We start from the raw sequence: 6000 nt of genomic DNA on the forward strand, positions 1-6000 counted from the left end.
TTTTAGACACCAAATAATTGTTACTAGGAAGTGGCACAATAGATTGTATTATGCAGTAATTAGATCATAAACTTAGCCTACCCTTAAACCCTTTAGGCTGTTCCAGGATCCAGAGGCCTTGCTTGTCATAGATACAGTTTACTAAAAGGATGAGAATAACGAAATTAACTACCAAAGAATAAATCACTTTGTAAAGGTCTTGTACTAAGGTAGCATCCAACAGACAATTTCCACAGTTTTAGGATGTTTTTCAGAAAATAAACTTTCAGAGTTTAGTATTAAAGCAATAAACCTTGCTTAACCCAGATAATCAATAGGTGAAGGATGCTTTAATATAGTAGTATACCTGTATAATAATATAGTGATAATCTGTGGATGTAAACCTGTGTAAATGTGGGGTTTTTCAGATTGAAGTGTTTGAATTCTTCTTCTCAATGACTTACATAAATGAGGTTGATGCATTGTTTGTTTAACAATTGCTGTGAGCTTACTCGTGTTCCTGTTGAATCTTGAACCTAGGTTCCAGCAGATACAACTGATTTTGAAGAATTTTATTTTAAAATTTAAATGCAGTTATTTTTGTGTTATACATCTTCCTATATTGTATGATGTGTTGGGTTTCCTCTGTCCATTTAATTCTTAGCAAATCAAAACAATGTCTAAATGCCACTATTATTTCAGTGGTGGGCTATATAGACACTTCATTAAATGCAGAGTTTAAATCAAAGTCTTTTGTATCTGCTGTGCTTTGAATCATATTCTCATACCTTAGCAGGGTTATCTATTACCATTTGGTGTAAACAATTAAGTAATAAATAGATAGTTTCATGTGAGAAAAAGACACTGCAAAAACCATGATGTGACATGAAGAATGGATGTGAAACTGCCATATGTGCAGAACAAGCTGCCCTGTTTACCTGTATGCAAATTAAGGAGTTTGCACCAAATTTTTGCTGGCCATGTAAAATTCTTCTGAGAAAAGCATGGAATTTTTTAGTTTAGTGTTTTATCCACGTATATGTAGTGATTATTATTAGTTAAAAGCCGTGTTCATGTGGAGAATATCTTTAAAACAGCAACTAATCATTAAAAAGATTTAATGGATGCAATTAACAAACTGCTGTAACTTGGCATTATGTTTGTTTTTATCAAGTTACTTGTTTTTATAACCTTCTGCATCCTCCATTTCACCTGCATTCCTTATTTATATATGTGTATCTACTGGAATTGTAATTCTTTGATTCCCTCTGCTTCACACGTGTCCTCCTCTGTTGCTGAGCAGGCAAATTAGTATCTTTGACACATCTCCCTTAAAAAGTAGAGAAACAGAGGGGTGATCTCCCTATAAAAAGGAGTTGCAGATGCCCTGAACTCCCAGTATTGGCTTGTTTAAATTAAAAAACCCAAACGCAATAAAACCACAAACAAACAAAATGAATGAAAACACCCCACAACCAAAGCAAAACAAGAAATCAAAGTTGTATACTACTATTCACTTTAAGATAACAAGAGCTTTCCTCTAATTTTTGTAATATCCTCCATGTTTATGTTCTTCTCCTTCAAACCTGCAAGTGGACACCTCTGTCAACATCATGTTACATACAGAAGGACAGCATACATAGATGTAATTGTCTTCTCTGTGTGTTTGCTTTTCCTGGATTTCACTTTTCTTTTGTTTCTTTAACTTGTTAAAATGTAGCAGTTGCGGGACTAAAATCTTGATAATCTCTGTTTGATGTTTTATCTGCCAGCAATAGGTCACAGTTTTCACCTTACCTTTGCTAGTGTCATGTCTCAGCAGTCTTCATAAGGGTTCTGTGGTATAGAATGCTGATACATAGTTTGGCAAAGACGTGACTAAGATCAGTTGCAGTGTGACTGCTTGCTAGGAGCTTAAGATCATAACAGAAAGACTCATAATCAAAAGTTTTCTTTGAGGATAAGCATCCTGTCACATCACTTACTAAGGAAAAGGATGAATAACCAATTTAGAGTAAATAGTGCTTGAAAATAAGATTTTTAATTAAAGTGAAAACTCTGTTAAGAGTTTTGCCATGCTTCAGTTCAACCTGAAAAATATTTCTAACAAAAAACCCAAAAAACCCAAAAAACCAGCAAAAAACCAAAACAACCAAAACCAGAACAAAGTAAGAGATGTAAAATATAGATGAGGACACTTCCGGAATCTGTGTGAATTAGGCATGCACATCAAAGTGAAAAACATAAATGCACAATGGTTTAGATAATACAGAGAAGGATTCAGCAAGGACATTTGGAACACAGGGGACCAAAAAATATTCAGTCTCATTGTTGCATGATGACATAATCAGTCCAAAGCATTTTGGTTATAAATCAGAAGGTGCCTATTAAAAGTTACAGAAAAATGTTTTACAAAGTAAGGATGACAGGGTTCAGAGAGAATATGGTGGTGTCAATATTTTTGCTTTTGAATATGGAAATTTGGGTGGATTATCTGTTCAGAGGAGGTTTCCTTTATTACCCCCCACCCCCCCCTTTTTTTCTTTTTTCATTTTAGACATCTGTTAACATTTCATAGAGTCTAACAGATGTTTCAGAGTGAGTCCCTTATATAATTCTTAGGTAGAAGGAGTTGATAAAGAATTACATTACCACGGCTGATTCACCACCCCTTTGAATATGAACACCAAGATGGCTTTGCATAATTTTCAAGTATGATATTATATTCCTGTTAGGACACAATTCACAACTTCATTGTTATCCATGGATAAAGTATTTAATGTGATTGTTACAGTCTCTGCTTACACATTATTGTAAGGAGAAGCATTCTTTCATACTTGGTCAAATACATACTTTTTTGGAGGCAGTGTGGAATACTCAGTTCCAAAATGTCTTTAAAACGACTAAAGTATATAAGCTTAGTTGTTTCAGCACAAGCAAGGGCTGATTGTCATGCGATGTAGAGGACCATTTTCATTATTTTGGCAAGAACAGGGACAGTTTTGTCCTGACGAGCTATTAGATGAATAGCAGAATGTGTCACATGAAAAACCACTGATCTTTAACCCAGCTATCTACTTAACCAAGCCTAGAAATGAATAGTGAATGTGGGAAGAGCAAAGGCCAGTTTACTGTCATTACAAATTAGAGAAACTGTTAACATCTGCAGCCAAATGAACTCTGGGAGTTACAGGTACTAGCCAGTAAACTGGCTGAGGCTACAGAGACTTAGGAGAATGATATATACAGATAGGAGTTCAGTAATTGCGTGTGGTGTGTGTATATATATCCAATCATTGAAGATTGGAACGTTTGTATAAAAAGACATAAAGTTTTCTGAGTCTTTTCCCTGTGACTTTGATGAATCCTGTGAATGAACACCAAATATAAGAGACTCTCCTTTAGAATAATTGATTGCTATTTATCTTTAAAAAGAATTCTGAATAGTAAATGAAGAGAAATAATAAATCTGTGCTCACTGTTTTATCTTTTTTTCCCCAGGAGTCGTCTCAGGGACACTGCTGCATGTACAGTTAATATAAACATTTATACCGAACTCCTAGATGTTTGAAAAACAGATACTGTAAAGATCAGTAACATTTTAAAATGATCAGTTATGGGAATTAATGCTTACAGAAAAACACCATTCTTTCTTGCCCTGCGAGTAGAATCACATTGTCTCCCTACAGTCTTGTTAGCTCATACTAACTGAAATGCAAATTCTTCCCAACTAATTGGACCTCGTTGAATGTACATGTACAGTACATAGTTATATGCATGTAGATTTTTTTTGCTAAATTCCTCTGTAATTATTTTCTTGATTAATATCTAAAGCAGAGATGTGGAACAAAAATCTCTTTAAAGAGTTTACATATTATTGAACATTAAGGAGATAGTAACTGTTGCATGTTTTAACAGCTTAATTAATAATACAGAATAATTGGAACAAAAAGAAGAAAATATTTTTTCAATGTTTAGTCATTTTGAACTATTTGCATTAACCCTTTAACTGAACTAATTAACACTTAAACTGTGAGAGTAATGGAATTTAGAAAGAAGTAGGATAAGTTTACATTATATAGCATGTTCTGCTGGCTAGATTTTCTTCTTGGCATCACCTGGATTTTCTGTAATCACTTTTCCTATCCTTTCTTGCCATATGGTGTTATTTCCGTATCGGTAGTTTTAAGAAGAGAGATGAACTCAACAAATTATACTTTTAAAAGATTCAGAAAGTCATGCATATAATGTAATTGTCTTTGACAGTAAGTAATAAGTATTATTTAAAATGAAAAGAAAGAAAAATCTCTAAACACCACATACAGTTCACAAAACACATAACATTCTCAAAAAACAGAAGCAGACAACTGCAACTGCACTCTGTTTAAAGTTCCATTAGAACCTGGATTCTGTAGGCACCTCTTCTATTCAGCATCTGGATATTCCCAGGAGGTGAAAATGTAAAATAATTTCACAGATCCTTTTATCTGTCAGCAAAAATACCATTGGATAACAGTAAAATACTTGCAGAACATACTCCTGATTAAAAATCTATTGAAAATGAGATTTTTTAAAAATGCTTTTAAAAGGATTTGTTTAAAATACCTTTAGAGCCCTTACCTTGACTATAGTGTTTCAGATTCTCAAATGTGCTAGCCAAAGAGGAGACAAAATACTCAGTTTGTGCCAAATTTGTATACTAAAGTTTGGGGTTTACTTTTTAAAAATTTTCTTCTTTCTACCCTCCCCCCTTCCTCCTCAGCTTCCCTCCCCACCCCTCAACCCCCATCCCCATTGCTGTACAGTTAGATGAGGCTTAAACTGCTACTTGAGGAGGTTGGCTTCTGTTGTAGTTTTCCTGCTTGGTTACTTTTATCTCCTTATTGACTGCTACTTTTCATATCCTTGTTTGAAATTCAGTATTTCTTGTTGGGTTTTCTATGCTGGCATTATTGTGCCAAGCAAGATGCAGTAGAGACACTATAAATTTAAGGATGACCTGAGCTGGACTGAGACTGACAGACTAAATTTTGTTTCTTCTCTGTCATGTTAGCGTGGTAGGGGGGAAATACATCTTTTTCAAAACATTCTGAAGCTGGGATGTAGAAGTCACACATTTGACAATTAAATGATAGTTCTCCTTTGATACAGTGATCTGAATGAGCTTAGATTTCTTGTAAGGCTGTAGCATTCTGGCCAAGATTTCTGCTTGGGAAGACCAGATTTGGATGTATTAGCTAGTCAGCCTAATAACCCTGTACAGACTGTATTGATTTTCTAGGAGAGAGTTTATGAACTAAATAAACTTGGAGTTGGTGTCTTAATAAACTGCTTCTCTCAGTCTGTCACATTTCGTTACTTAGCTCTGCAGTTTAGGGGAAAAAAAGGCTAATTCTGTTACAGATTGTTCACAGCAGGGTCTCCAAATTAGCCCTTTGTTTTGTAATGCCACCTTGCTTGGGCTGGCTTTGAGCACATTTCTCAGTTTTACCCTAATGAGTTGCAACACTGATAATGTGGCTGATGATCTTTCATTGATTTCACTATCACTTGCTTGTCTGGTAATTGATCCGTTGCTGAGCCTCTAGTTAATTATATCGGCTTTGACATGGCCCGGTCCACTGGGAATTTCAAGTCTTGCAGAATAACAGTTTTAATAAAAGAGTCTATTACTGCAGGTGCTTGCTGCTGCATGCCAGTTGATTTTGTGTGTGTTTGTGTGCACGCGCGTGCGTGCGTGTGCGCATGGATGTGTGTGTGCGGGTGTTTTTTTTTTATTCGCTGGGAGAGGAGAGGACTGCAGGACAGGAAAAAGAAGGCGGGGGGTGGGTAAGAGATGGAGATAAAGACTGTGAGCGAGAGCACACAAGAGATGCAGAACGGAGAGGAGGAAGCTTGCTATTGACAGTGTCCTTAAGCCTCCCACAAATAACAGCCATTAGTGGGAAGGTCAGGAGCTGAGCATGCAGCTTGACTGAGGCACTGAGTGCCACTTCAGAAATGAAGAGGCTGGCAAATTTT

At 35.8% G+C, this 6000-nt stretch overlaps 1 protein-coding gene across 9 annotated transcripts in view; it reads left to right on the top strand.

Annotated features, from left to right (window-relative positions):
- BNC2 (basonuclin 2) overlaps positions 1–6000 on the top strand; it is a 349580-nt gene that overhangs the window by 87420 nt on the left and 256160 nt on the right. The window contains exon 1 of one of the 9 annotated variants that reach the window (XM_019281978.2): positions 5868–6000. This exon is cut by the window's right edge and continues 36 nt beyond it. The exons of the other annotated variants lie outside the window; for them this stretch is intronic. The gene's annotated coding sequence lies outside the window, so the exon portion shown is untranslated. Of the gene's footprint in view, positions 1–5867 lie in introns of those variants that run through there. 9 annotated transcript variants of the gene reach the window in all.

The sequence above is a fragment of the Corvus cornix genome, chromosome Z (assembly GCF_000738735.6).
Source record: "Corvus cornix cornix isolate S_Up_H32 chromosome Z, ASM73873v5, whole genome shotgun sequence".
Classification (NCBI taxonomy): domain Eukaryota; kingdom Metazoa; phylum Chordata; class Aves; order Passeriformes; family Corvidae; genus Corvus; species Corvus cornix.